Genomic DNA, 12,939 nt, shown 5'->3' with positions numbered 1-12,939 from the left:
AATGCAAGTTTCTGTATTGATAAGCCAAAGGAGAAAAATATGATCTCAGTACATGCCAAGTCTTAGCTAAAGGTAAGCAGTCATGATGTTAATTAAATACAAACAATATCTTAGCAACTATAAAATGAAGAGATACCTTTCTCATTAGTATAGCTTAAAACCTTATTATCAATATAAGAAATAAGATATTGTTGAATTTACCCAAGCAACAATACAATATATTACTGGAAGTTATAACCACACAACAAACCAAAACCATTAATAAGTCTAAAAGTTACTCTCCAAAATATAGAAAGTTATCCTAAAATATCAAGAAAATGAAGGGAAGCCAATAAAATGGATTATATCTAAGAATAGGCAATTTATAGAAAAGTACGTAAAGATGACCAAGAATGTAAGAAAAACAAATTAACTTTAGTAGTAGCTTGATTAATGCAAACAAAACCAAAAAAATAATGAAAGTTTTATAAGTTGTAGAATTTGGATAGGTTTACATTTTGACCATCTGCAGGATTTCCTAAATAATAATAATAAAAATGTACATGGTCTCAAAGCCAGCAATTCAACTGAATAGCCACTATAACAAATGCATAAAAGACACAGAATACATATGTGTATATTTATATATGTGTGTGTGTATGTGTAGATGTGTATGTGTGTGTATATATATACCTAAGCTGCATCATAGCTTTTGACAGTGTAATTAAAGAAAAAAACCTCTGTATTTCTGTGACAGTGAAATATCTAAATTAACTATAACATGGTAATGCTATATGATGTTCCATATGCCATTTATAAATAGACAAATTGGTATTATATATTAAGGCAAGCATTTTATGCAAATACGTCAAAACTATTTACATAAAAAGTTACTGAATTGTATTATTTTATAAGAATACATATATATGTATGAAAATACATAGAAAAACATTTGTAAAGAGATGATACAGCAAACTGTTGACAGGTGTTTCCTGTAGGAGGGAACTGGGACTTGATGGTGGTCAAAGTGAGGTTTAGCCTGTCTACTACGTTCTAACTTGGAATAACAGTTAATCTACTACATGTTTTTTTTTTCTATTTTATTTTATTTTTGTTATTATACTTTAAGTTCTAGGGTACATGTGCACAACGTGCAGGTTTGTTACATATGTATACATGTGCCATATTGGTGTGCTGCACCCATTAACTCGTCATTTACATTAGGTATATCTCCTAATGCTATCCCTCACCCTTCCCCCCTCCCCACAATAGGACCTGGTGTGTGATGTTCCCCTTCCTGTGTCCAAGTGATCTCATTGTTCAATTCCCACCTATGAGTGAGAACATGCGGTATTTGGTTTTCTGTTCTTGCGATGGTTTGCTGAGAATGATGTTTATAGTGGGTCGAAGGAGAAAGATTACATTATCATCTTGATAGATTCATTTGATTTCATTTTGTTAATCCTTCTTTATATTCTGCCATTATAACTTCTGCCACATGTGCATTGCATTTGTAGACCAACTATATCCCCATGCAGGAGCAAAAAACTACTTATGCTTTTCGATGCTTGTTAATGTGAAAATGCAAGAATACACTTCACATTTTTCAGAGAAGTGCTCATATGGGCAAATATCATGGCACTTGGCTATAATTGTTTTTGACAATGAGTCAGCTAACAGAGCTAAACATACTTTTCCTTTAAAGATGCTTGTAATATACATATATTTAGATGCATAAATACTATTAAGATTATATAATATTACATATTATAAATATATATGTTTAAAATAAATATATATGTCACTTCCAACTACTTAAATTTTGCCTAAAATATTTAAAAACTAAGATTTGTTTGGAATTGAAGTAAAGACAGTTTAAACTGGAGTAAAGAAATAACGTTACCTTTCCTCTATAGCTTTTGGCTCTTTCCACTCACCACACTCCTCACCAGCTCCATCTTGTATCCTAGCAGAGAAAAAGTAGTGATTTCCCAATGTTAACAGTCAACTGCAGCAGCAAACATGGAGGAGCATGCACTTCTGCACTTCACGAAAGGGGTGTCACTACTCTTAAATCTATGAAGAAGAAAATAAGAAGGGCATACGAGGGTTGCATGGGCAGAGTTGATTAATATTTTGCCCCTTAAATCTTAACTTTGAGTAATGTTTGAGAGGAATAGAATTCAGCAATCATTACATTCAAGGGCTGATCGTTCTGGTGTTTAATAGTTTGGAGTTGGTAATAATTATAGAACTTAGAATAGGATTAAAATAGGCCAAACCCTACCTCTCACAAGAGTCAAATATGAACATATTACAATCAAGTATAGGGTCAGCAATTATTCAATGAATTGAACAACTTAACCCTACATTCATTTGAATGACATGTTAATGTGTATTAATCTGTTTTCATGATACTGATAAAGACATACCCAAGACTGGGCAATTTACAAAAGAAAGATGTTTAATGCATTCGTGGTCCACCTGGCTGGGGAGGCCTCACAATCATGGCACAAGGTGAAAGGCACGTCTCCCATGGCGGCAGACAAGAGAAGAGAATTTTTGCAGGGCAACTCCCCTTTGTGAAGTCATCAGATGTCCTGAGACTTATTCACTATCATGAAAATAGCATGGGAAAGACCCACCTCCATGATTCAATTATCCCCCACTGGGTCCCTCCCACTATGTGTGGAAATTGTGGGAGCTACAGTTCAAGATGAAATTTGGGTGGGGAAACAGCCAAACCATATCATAATGTTAACCTCATCTGCATGTGTGTATAAATTAAAGATAAATCCTACCTATCTGATAAATGGTGAGATCAAAGAGTTGACTTAGTGAAATATCATGATTTATGAAGCAGCTCAAGCACTTGGTTTCTCTGGGTAGAAAGCAAAGGTGAGAAGGGATTGATGAGGGTTCTGAAGCAGTAGGCAGAGCCAAATCAAGACTTGTGAGCCATGTCAGGAATCTTGAGCTTTATACTGAGATCATCAGTCTTTAGATGAGAAGGCTAGTTGGTTCATAAAGGTTTTCCAAGCAGAGATAGTTTTATGAGACTCAATTTCTAGATCCTCAATTTCCAGCTCCTTCATTTCCACACAGTCTCTTTCTTCAACTACATGAGAGTGCTCATGTTCCTATTAGTCTTTCTCATTTCACACACGCACACAACAAAACACTGCCCTTAACTGCAGAATAAAAATATTAAAGTTTTGCAGAAACTCCTTTAATGATTCATGGATATGTCTTAAACGTATTAGTCTCCTGCTTTCCTTTGCATTTCACATATAAATATCAAGAATGTTAGAATGTTCTGAATTCAAAAGGGCTAATGCATTAGAAGTTACTGAACCTGATCCTTTTAACGTAGCTGATTTTTTTTCCTAGCATGACCGAATTTCTCATGTTACAGGAAGTGAAACCCAAGCATGACAAATTTGCATGATTATTTAAAATTAGGTGTACATTATTCAACAGTGCATTTTCAACTCACTTTATTAAAGTATAAAATATTTATTTCAATTACAGTAAATTCTCATTTCACCATACAAAGTATATAATATTCTTATCTCTTATTAACCAAAAAAAACTTCTAAAATTATGATGAAATGTTTACAAATGTGGGCAAGTTTTGAGAGTAAATGAAAGCAAAACATGTTGAAGTCTCATGTTGCGGTCTTCAAAAAGAACCATAAGAGCAAGGTGTGTGTAGGAAGGTAAATTTGCTAATTGCAGTTCACTTTCTATCTAACTTATAGATAGAAAGGAAATGCCAGAGAGAGTTTTATTCTGATATATCAAGCATTAAAAAAGCAGCGGAATATCTTAACAGCAGAGCAGACTGCTGCCTCTGTGCCTCCTCAGTGTGCAAACCCTTCAGTTAGTTGATGCTGAAGAGTGTTGAGTCTCTGGTGTGATCATGGCCAATCAGTGTCTTTTCCTAGAAGAAGGTAATGTAAAAGTCTAGTGTCCTTAATTATTCTCCTTAACTTGAAGTATATCAACTTCGGAAGGTCTCTGGGAAACTTGAATTTTTGTCCAAAGTTTTTATAGGAAAGAATATTCATCTTCTGGCAAAGTGAGCCTATTATTTCAAAGATGAAAAAAAAAAAAAATGTGTTCCTAATGAAAAATAGGTCAAGCACCCCTGCCAGAGGATCTTAATTGCTTCATGAAGAAAATCAACCTTCCTACCACCTCTGGCCTAATCTCCTTGTTTTTCTTCCTGCCCTCATCTTTCCTTTTCTCCTCCTCCTCCTCTACCTCCTCCTCCTCCTCCTTCTCTTGTTCTTTCCTAGTCCCCTTCCCTGCCCTTCCCACCATAGTTGTAGCTGGAAACTGTGGGTGAATGATGTTACAGGAGATGTTGATTAGCTCCCTGCAATTTCACATTCTTAGAATAACACCCTCCATTGTTCCTCCTCAGAGCATTCTCTAGAGAACTTTCCCCACTATATACCTGGAATATACATGGAGTGTGTCTAGTCATATGTTTGCATTGTGATATTGCTGCAAAGTCAGATCTCTAGTAGAAAGTGTTGAATTGTACAAACTGAGAGGGCACAGCACTCCTCCAGTAGATTAAGGAAGCTGCTGGACTTCATCCTACATCTTGTAATGGCACATCTTTAAGAATGTTCAAAATACAAAATACCTATAAGGTTTTAAATTTTTTAAAATGACATTTTTGAACCACAGCTGTTCGAACAAACAATAAAGAGGCTTGTTTCAAAACAAATTGGGAAATACTTCTCTAACTAATATTCTCTAACAGACAAATGGAATGGACTTTTGCTTTAATTGGAACAACACATGTGAAATAGTCTGCGGGCAATTGAAAGAAAAGTAGAATATTAAGCACCTCTTGTTTTGAAGAAATAAACATAGGCATGATGAGGACATGACTGCTTTAAGAAACCAATGATGAATGAGAAAATATAGTTTATATGTTTTTGTGTTTTGTTTTGTTTTTCTGTTGTGGATGTTTCTACTTTCTCAAACAATTTTTATAGTTCATAAGTGGCCTTTTTTATTTCTTCAGAAATGTGTAATTAAATAAAGTACAGTTGTATATACTCTGCTACTACTTTCTATAAGGGTATATTTCTGTTAAAATACATATTTTGTTGAATCATAAAGTCACCTTCAGTAGCTGAGTAAAGGAGATCAAAATGGATGTTTTTGCATCAGGGAAAGCATTTATCCTCTATCAAGTCAAAAATGATGCCCTGGAGTTGTTGACTGTCTCACTTGCCTTTTCTCTTGATATAATGTTGTGTAAGTAAAATAAGACTTTCTAGTCATAAAGCATATTTAAAATGCAATTTCATAGTCACTATGTGAATCAAAAGCAAACTTCTGATTCCACACAAGAATCAGAAAAACTTGCTTAGAGCTTAGACAAATCTACAAAACAGCTTTCCTGGTATGCTTAAATATTTTACTAATAAATATGTCCATGTTGCACTTTGGTTGTCGAAGAGAAAAAGAATCGATATAGCAGTACTTACTCAACAAATACAGACCCTTATAATATCATGCAATCAAGTATTTAGTGAAAGGTCCTAAGATACAATAAATGTCATGGTGAGCAAATTATTACTTCTGGTAATAATACTGCAAGAGAAAAAAATAAGCCACTAAAATACTATCTTATTCTGTGACTGCTGTATTACCAAGTAGTTAACTGCAATGTTAACGCAAAATATCGGTGTAAATTGTCAAGATTTTAAGGTACTATATTAATATGACACATAAAAGGCTTGTATTATGTAGTATACAATACTGCACTGTCAATTTAAAGACTTATTTTAAAAGAAGACAATTCTGAATTATATTTTTGTCTCTATGCTGTGACAGCCTAAACGGAGTATGTTCTTTGCTTTTCATTCTAAAACTTAGACTTATGCCAGTTCATCCAAGGAGAGAAGAATAGGAATGGGAAGTATCACAGGGAGTTTAGGACTATATTATAGTCTAAATTAAATACCCAATTTACCTCTAATGTGAGCCATGGTTTTCTAGCTGCAAAGATATATAATTCAGCTAAAGCAGAAGCTAATTGCCCTGCGCTGTTCCTGGAACGCTAAAGGCAGAACATTCAGTGCTACATCAGGCAATACTCCCATAAAGCTAATAGATTTAGCAGAATTGAAAGGTAACATGACCCCTGGAATTGAAAAATTTGCTGGCAAGGTAGAAATACCATAACCCTGGGATTTCTCAGTCGTGGTTTCATAGCCAATTCATAGGAGTTTGAAGCTGCAATGGACCACCTGGTCAGACACAGATTTTCCAGAGTACGAATCCAGGACTCATAAGCTTTATCATTTGGTGAGACTCACGGAGTAATCTGTGGGACTGCAGATAACTGAGTAAAAGGAGGATAGCTCAGAGTGGGTACCATTGAGAATTCCAGGGTAAATGGGGAAAAAAAATGCTGCAGCTGATAATTTTCTCATTTGTTCATAGAATTTCTCCCTTTTTCTCCCTTCTTGTTTCTCCTAGGAAATGCGTAACTAAATACAATACTACTCTGTATCATCTGCTGCTACTTTTTGTATTCATAAATACATTTCAGCTTAAAATTCAAATTTTTGTTGAATTACAGAATTATACTGAATAACCCAATACATTATATGAAAATTGACATTTTTGCTTTAAGAAAATCATCATCTGAAATCACATAGACTGTTTTAGAAAGGTCACTGGTGGTGTCACAGGGGAAGATGGAATAGAGCTATTCAACTCTCCCAGTCTTGATATAGGTGCAAACCAGGTCACTGCAGTTAATAACCAGATGTAATTAAGAACAATTATAAAAATATGCTCTACTTCTAATAATACAATTTAGAAAATAAATTTAATAAACCCTACATAGTTTCTTAGGCATTAATGTGTATATCCATATATTACTGTTACTATAATATTTGTTGGACCATATAAAGACCAAAGAGACACTATTTTTTTTAAGAGACGCTGTCTTAATGTCTGCATATGTAGAGAGAAATAGGAGGACATTGTTAACTGCAGCCAAATAATTGGTAAATCCATAAGATATAGAGATTAAAATACAGCAAACCAAAACACAATCTAAGTCAATATCTTAGCAAACAAATTTCTGATAGCCTCAACAAAAGTCTTCCCTTAGGTCTTCCCTTCTTAATGTAAGACCAGGAGATTTGATTTTTGCCAAAAGTTTAGACAGTGCAACCTTCAGTTGTGACTAAACGTTTCTCTTTATTTGTCTCAACAGTTTAGTGAGCTCCAGTTTGGTCCATTTTTAGTCATGTGGGTTTAGGTTATTTGGCAATTGAGAACTTCACTAACAATTTCAATTATTTTAAAAGAGAAACTATATTTTATGACCAAACATCTGAGACTTTGTTGGTAAATATCGGAGTGCCTGATTTAACGAGATGGATTATCTTGATCTGCTTCTCTAATGACAACTTCTGGATGACAATTTGTTTTTCTTAAAAAGCCTTTGTGTTATTCATACATATATGTAGAATGTTTGGCTATGCTTATGATATTTCTTGTGATAAATATCTGACATTAGAGCAGCTAATTATTATGATATGCCTTTGAGTAAATATATATGTATACACATATATTTTGTCATCATGTATAAAGGAAGAGGATATTTTTAATAAAAGAAGTGTGCTATAATAAAATATTGCATAATAATAGAACACAGACATTAGATATGGTTAAAATTACTAATGATCATTCTCTAATTTTTTAAAGTTTTAAATGTGTTACTAACTGTGCCTTCATTAGGATACATAAACTTCAGGTAGCCTCATATTGAAATGCAGAAATAAATGCACACACATATACACACATACACATGAAATACAGCTTTTTAAAATCTAAATATATTTTATCTAAAAATAGTAACAAGACAAAATATTAAATAATCTCTGTCATTATTCCTACTTCACTTGTATGCTCTTATAAGATTTTACTTTAAGGAACTTAGTATCAGGAGTTTTTGCCTTAAAATTAGAAGGATTAAAGCAGAAAGTGTTGTTGGTTATGGTTTATATCATAAAGGTCAGGAGGGATAGAGATGTTACTATTCTCCATTGTGCAAAGCTGGCATGATTATTAAATGAAAAATTAAAACATTTTTCAAAAACTGCATTTACACGTTGAAGCCATCCACAGACTGTATTTAATTTATGCTCCATTAAGGTATGTGGTTTTATTTGGTGATCTATTACATTATTGAGACCAATTCTAATAGCAGCTGCCATTTATAATACCTGGGAGATACGAAGCAGTTTATTAAAGTGCTTATTTTCACTAATAGGAAATCTGATCACTAGCTCCTTTTCTAGTGTTATTATGAGGGTGAAAATGCATTTTCTCTAGATTAGATCTGGGGGTAATTTATCTCTGTAGTAGATGTAGATTTACCCTTATTGTTTTAATATATCAAAAGCATAGGCTTTTAAAAAGTTGTTTAATAAAAGCAATCTGCAGAAAGTGCAAAAATGAACATGCACCCTGCCAGGAATATTTCCCCAGGAGAATGAAATGAAATAATGGATCCATTCCCATCCCTACTCCCCAATCTCTTATTTACTTGTCTTTTTTATTTCTCATAAGCACAAACATTGAAATTGAAAAATATAAGTGTCTTCAGAAATCTAGGTTTCTATACCAAGTTTCTTCTGCATGGCTTGTTTTGTTATTATTGAGCATGACACCAGGCTCAAGAGAAATCTGACTTTGGTTTTCTTTGCTGGGGGGGAAGTAGAGACTTGAACAAAACAAAATCAGTAGGATCTTCTTTTTTAATACTATCAGAATCAAACGTTCTTAGATACTAAATATACTTCTAATTAAGCCAGTGTATTCCAGAATATTAAACCTTACCATAACTTACTCTTATCTAAATTTAGATATCATATCCCTTCAAATGAATCTTCATACTGCATGAGATTACTTCAAACTATTATCTTTTGTCACTAATAATAATAAATTAATAGTGATAATATTTTCATTTACTGCATGTTTTCTATATGCGAAGTGCTATGTCAAGTACTCTACCCGCAGTCTATTATCTTCCACAGACAACAGCTCCCTGGGATTTTATTGTAGTCATTGACAACTGCAATCTCATACTTATGCTGATTTCTCAATCTCTTTTTCCTCAGCGTTTTGTGTCTATTTCATTTCTCCATCTTGCAAGTGCTCAAAAATAAAATCTTTGTTCTTTGATTTCCTCAAAATACAATTTACCAAGATCACTATTTGCAATACACTTTTAATCCTATTTTGGAGATAATAGAGGTTATATCGCTATACATTACAACTAAATATGTGCATGTAATTTAAAATATTCTGGCTTTTTCAGTCCTCATCCGTTCCTGCTCAAGCATGTTTTACCACTTCTCCCTTCCTGTCTGCTCTTCTTTTGGATTTTTTTTGCCTCTTGCATTTTTTTTGTCCCCTGGTCTTCTCATTCCTTGTTCAGCTGACATCTTTGGGCTTGATGTGTGTGCAGTAATTCAATAGTCCTTATAAATTCATGTAGAAAATTTCAGCTTTGTCTATAACAATTTATGTAACTATACATACACACACATTCTGATGAACTGCTGTATTTTAAATTATTAAACACACACACAAATGCACACACACAGCTTCACTGCTATACTCAGAAAAGTAAATGTATTTAATTGCAATTCGAGCGCTTAGTCATAAGACAAGCTTGATCTATATCTATTGCAAATAAATCCATTTTCACATAAGTAGCCTAATTAAGTTGGTCCCTGTTCATTATAGCTCAAACTATCAGGAGAAAATATCTTCCTCTTCCAGAGGAAGAGTGATCAAGTTTGCTATTTGAACATAATGTGCTTTCTGAATAGTGGGTTGTCTGTATGTCCTCAACCTGCCTGGATCTCATATAGTGGTATAGACTTGGGCAGAGTTCCTAAAGGCTGGGGAAGAATTTTCACCTACTAGGAGTTCTGCAATGACTTAACTGCTTTTATCCCCATAGTTTTCAGCTCTGTACCTAGAAATTGAGATGTTGTGAACTGCATCAAGTGATCAAGCCTGGGGGTGACTTGGGCTGAAGTACGGCTCTCACTCTTTAAGACATGGATCCTGTGTCTGAAGCCACCTGGGGGGAGGTTTCAGTTCTAATTCCCACAGAGGCTTTCTGGAGTTAATCTATGGCCTAGAATGTTTTGCTAATTATACACCTGTATGTATTTACTGCTGGAGTATCTAATTCTAGTTTCCTCTCTTAGCTTTTAATTGAGGGATGGCAAGGGAAATACTTCTCATGCTCCTTTGAGGTTTCCATATTTTCAAATACCTTTTATGTGGTACACACTAAAGTTGATTAACCATAACAACTATAAAGGAAACCTAGCTCTCATCCCAGTCTCTCCCTCTCAAATCTTCTGTATCCCATATATTTTAGGAAGCCACTGGAAAGTGTCCCACAAATGCTCATGAACAAGCTCACCAGGTGCTGCAGTTGTGGAACTGGAAGCCACTCATTGGAGAAGGTTTACCTCTGCAGGAGGATCACAGCATGTTCTGCTTTGCTGCTCTGCAAATTTCCGGGTAATTAACAAGCATTTAAAGACCCAAGATAACACATCAGCTTCCTCTCACGCAAAATAGTCCGTAAGATGGCGTGCTTTTTAAAAATTAAATTCTGAAATATGATCTGAAATTATGCTGAGATGGTAAAACCATGCTCAGAAAATGTGGTTCTCTCTAAAATTCTGTCTGAAGAGTCCATAAGAAATAAAATAAATGTTTCCCCCGATGACAGGCTACTCTGAGCAAAATGATACAGAACAATGGTTCTCAACTTTGGTTGCACATTAAAATCATCTGGGAGCTTTTTAACATTTCTGATACTCAGATCTTATCCCAAGAAAATTAAGTCAGAGACTCTGGGGGTGGAGCCAGGGCACAGATACTTTTTCCCAAATGATTGTAATGTGAGTGGTTTGAAATCTTAGCTTCCCAAGTGAAGCTAAGGTTTAGAGCCCCTGATGGATGTACCATTTTATTTGCAATACAGCCAAAGAAATTTTGATAAACACAATTTAATATCAGAATAGAAAAGACATGCCGTCATGTGTCCACTAACGATGGCGATATGTTCTGTGAAATGCATGTTTAAGTGATTTGTCATTATAGGAACATCACACAGTGTACTTACACAAACCTGGATAACATAGCCTACTACACACCTAGGCTATATGGTATAGCTTGTCACTCCTGGGCTACAAAACTATACAGCCTGTTACTGTAGCAAATACTGTAGGCAACTGTGACACAATGGTAAGTATTTGTGTACCTAAAAATATCTAAACATAGAAAATGTACAGTTAAATATAGTATAAAAGATACACAACGTGTTGATACACACTATACACCTGTATAGGGCACTTACGGGACTAGAAGTTACTATGAGTGAATCAATGAATGAGTGTTGAGTTAATGTGATGGTCTAGCACATTGCTATATAGTACTCGAGGCTTTATAAATACTGTACATTTAGGCTACACTAAACTTATTTTAAAATGTTCTTTCTTCAAATATAAGTTTATCTTCATCTACTGTAACTTTTTTCTTTATTAACTTCCCCTCTTTTAACTTTCGGACTCTTGTAATAACAGCTTAAAGTACAAACACATTGTATAGCTGTACAAAATTTTTTTCTTTCTTTATATCCTTATTCTATAAGCTTTTTAAATTAAATTTTTTATACTTCATGGTTAAAAACTAAGACGCAAACACACACATTAGCCTAGGTCTTCACAGGGTCTGGATCAATGTCATTGTCTTCAACCTCCACATCTTGTCCCACTGGGAGGTCTTCTGGGACAGTGACATGCTTGGAGCCGTCGTATCCTATGATAACAAAGCCTTCTTCTGGAATATCTTCTGGAAGACCTGCGTGAGGCTGTTTTACAGTTAATTTATTATTAATTTATTTTCTTTTTTGTGTGTGTGAGACAGAGTCTCGCTATGTCACCCAGATTGGAGTGCAGTGGCACAATGTCAGCTCACTGCAACCTCCACCTCCTGGGTTCCAGCAATTCTCCTGCCTCAGCCTCCCAGGTAGCTGGGACTACAGGGGTGCACCACTACGCCCAGGCAATTTTGTATTTTTAGTAGAGATGGGGTTTCAGAATGTTGGCCAGACTGTTCTCAAACTACTGACCTCAGGTGATCCGCCAGCCTCGGCCTCCCAAAGTGCTGGGATTACAGGCATGAGTCACTGCGCCCAGTCAGTTAATTTCTTTAATAAGTAGAAGGAGTACACTCAAAAATAATTAAAGGTATAGCATAGTAAATACATATACCAGTAACATAGTTCTTTATTATCATTAGGAAGCCTATGTCCTGTCTGTAATTGTATGTGCTTTATTTTATATGAATGAATGTGCAGTAGGTTTCTTTACATCATGATCACAACGAACACATGAGACAGCAATTACAGGAGTAATACATAGCACAGTGAGCTTATGATAACTATGACACCACTAGACAACAGGAAATATTTAGTTCATTACAATCTTATGGAAATCGTTGTATGTGTGGTCCGTGGTTGACTGAAACATCTTGAAATTACTGTATGTTACCCTTCTGATACATGACTGTAAATTGCCCTTCTGATACAATGGATGAAGAAACAATAAATTTTAATGAATCATTAAAGCTTAACCCTTAAATTTATGTAAAAATGCAATGTAAGGAAACCTAACAGTCTTAAGTAGTTAGTTACTCTTATTAACTTGATGCCATTCTTAAAGACAGGCGTGATATATGTACAACATACGTTTTCATAAGAAAGAGATCTTTACTCTTCATAATGCTCAGTTTCCTGCTGCCTCTTTCCCGCTTAATGTCATAATCTTCTGTGACATCACAATTAATTCCTGCAGAGATGATTATAGTTACACTGAG

At 34.7% G+C, this 12,939-nt stretch overlaps 1 long non-coding RNA gene across 2 annotated transcripts in view; it reads right to left on the bottom strand.

Annotated features, from left to right (window-relative positions):
- Positions 1-12,873, bottom strand: part of LOC105467598 (uncharacterized) — a 39,325-nt gene extending 26,452 nt beyond the window's left edge. Inside the window, exons 1-3 of one of the 2 annotated variants that reach the window (XR_011625340.1) lie at positions 12,812-12,869; positions 10,475-10,561; positions 1,883-1,945 (exon numbers count right to left, since the gene is read on the bottom strand). This is a non-coding gene — a long non-coding RNA (uncharacterized lncRNA). Of the gene's footprint in view, positions 1-1,882; positions 1,946-10,474; positions 10,562-12,811 lie in introns of both variants that reach the window. The other variant, XR_011625339.1, reaches the window with a different exon arrangement.
- Between the last annotated feature and the right edge of the window lie 66 nt (positions 12,874-12,939).

This window comes from Macaca nemestrina, chromosome 7, assembly GCF_043159975.1.
Source record: "Macaca nemestrina isolate mMacNem1 chromosome 7, mMacNem.hap1, whole genome shotgun sequence".
In the NCBI taxonomy this organism is placed as follows: Eukaryota; Metazoa; Chordata; class Mammalia; order Primates; family Cercopithecidae; genus Macaca; species Macaca nemestrina.
The sequence above is the reverse complement of the archived record's forward strand: the minus strand, read 5'-3'. Positions and strand labels throughout refer to the sequence as shown.